A 2,548-nucleotide genomic window follows, 5' to 3' on the forward strand; every position below is an offset into this window, starting at 1 on the left:
TTTCCCTAGTCCAATTCGGACTAGAGGAGAGGGGGGGCGCAGCAGGCCTTTTCTCCTCTTCCCACTAAAGCCCATCAAGGCCCAATACTTCTCCCAGCGAATTCCCGTAACTCTCCGGTACTCCGAAAAATACCCGAATCACTCGGAACCTTTCCGAAGTCCGAATATAGTCGTCCAATATATCGATCTTTACGTCTCGACCATTTCGAGACTCCTCGTCATGTCTCCGAAATCGTCGTCTGAAAAGTCTGTAACATTAACGTTGCAGCCCGAAAACGGGTCAGCACATGGAATATGCTGGCAATGTAACACATAGAGAATAATGGAATGAAACAGCTATACTATATGCATATTTGGCCGGTGGAAAGCTCTATGGTTACAGTTTTGCGTAAAGCCAATTTTTCCCTACTGCAAAGGAACAAATTTATTTAACTATTATGGTGGTTGTTAAACATTGAGAATGGTTGACAGCATTCTCAATCCCAATTAAACATCATCATTAACAAACCCAACAAAATTAATTTTAGAGTAACATGTTGAGATTCACATGATAATCCAGGTACTAGATACTCGAGATGTCCATAACCGGGGACACGGCTAACCATGATTAGTTTATACACTCTGCAGAGGTTTGCGCACTTTTTCCCACAAGACTCGATCGCCTCCGTTTGGTTTCTCGCACTACACGGTGTTTGAGAAACGGATGACCGAGACATAGTCTTTCAGAAGCTCTAGCACCTTTTGATTGGTAGACCGTACCACCTACATCCCCTACATATGCTAGTCTACCACTGTAAGAGTTCGCACGACTTAGTCAACTATGCTAGAGCCCATAATAGCTTGTGGCTGCACACGGAAGTTTCTAGCATGAAAAATCTCATGATCCCTTTGAGCCTGGGTGGCGGTCCAAAAGAAAACAGGCAATCCTGGAATACCCAGGTGCCTCAATCCACCCAGATTTGTGTTTAGGATGCCACCTTAAGTAAACCATTAATTAACAAAGCTCACATCTGTCATGGATACACTCACCCAATCCACGTCTACTAGCATAGCATAGCAATAATAAGCAAACGTAGAAGTAACTCCCAAAGGTTTGATAATTAAACAGGTAATAGGTACTACCTCAACTACTTCCCAAACCCACAATTTAATTAGATCCTAATCATGCAATGTGTAAGGATTGATCTAATGCAATAAAACTGGGTAGTAGGAGGTATGATCAAAGTGTTACTTGCCTTGCTGATGATCCGGCAAACCTAGCGATTCGAAGTAACATGCGGCGCACTCCGAGTACTCTATCACAACCAAACAAGCATACAATAAGTACTCAGCTAATGCACAGGTAAAACTCGAATAAGAGATCTAACCAGAAAGTTCAACTTCAGAACTCCGGTTGGCAAAAAGAATGGAATCGAACGAAGGAACGAAAGACAAACGGTAAAAGAAACAGGCTTCGTTTACTATTCTGGATCTAGGGAAATTTTTACAGTGGCAAAAACTTGTTTAAGTTAGTTAAAAGGAAAGAGGGTTTCGAGACGAAACTCCAGGCACTTGAATCTCCTGATTCCGATAAACGAGCGAAAAGATATACTAAAACGAAAATCGGATCAGAAATCGCGATCAGAAAAATCACGGATTTAATCCGAGAAAAAGAAAAACGACAAACATTCGTTAAAACGAACGAACGGACGAACGCTCACTATTTAAATAAACCGGAAAACCGATCTATTTAAAAAAACCGAAACTAAAAAAACGACAAAACTGTCGGAAAACCGAACGGTTTTCTAATAAAACAGCGGCGGGATCGAGGTAAACCTCGGGTGGCGGGTCCGGCGGCGGCTGCGGCAGCTTCAGCGGCGGCGGCAGCGTGGATCGGGCGACGGCGCGGGCGGCGGCGCGGCACGGATCGGGCGGCGGTGACGGGTCGGGCGGTGGTGGCAGCGGATCAGGCGCGGCTAGGGTTTCGGCCCGGGGTGGGCCGACGGCTTATAAAGGCTGGGTCTGGGGAGTCCGGGCCTAGCACGGCCCATAGGTCGGTTTGGACGTTTTTTTTTAAAAAAAACTTACGCTCGGAAAAAAACCAAAAGGACTACTAAACGGACTCCAAAAATCCCGAAATAAAATTTCCCCGGCTTCTAAAATCAAGCCGCACAGGATGAACATTTATTTGGGGCCTAAATGCAATTTTGAAAAACGCACATTTTTCCTAAATTCAAATAAAATAGCAAATAAAACCAAATAAAATCTTATTTGATTTTTTATTAAATCCTCAATATTTATTTATTTTGGGAAAGTCATTTTATTCCCTCTCTCATATTTTTGTAATAGAAATAATTGAAGATAAAATAAATCAAATCAAATGATCCAATTTTCAAAATTTGAGACAACTCAAATATGAAAATAACGAAATCCCCAACTCTCTCCGAGGGTCCTTGAGTTGCGAAAAATTTCTAGGATCAACCAAAATGCAATAAATATGATATGCAATGATGATCTAGTGTATAACATTCCAAATTGAAAATTTGGGATGTTACAAACCTACCCCCCT

This window comes from Triticum urartu, chromosome 3A, assembly GCF_056163025.1.
Source record: "Triticum urartu cultivar PI428250 chromosome 3A, HENAU_Tu73, whole genome shotgun sequence".
Taxonomy (NCBI): domain Eukaryota; kingdom Viridiplantae; phylum Streptophyta; class Magnoliopsida; order Poales; family Poaceae; genus Triticum; species Triticum urartu.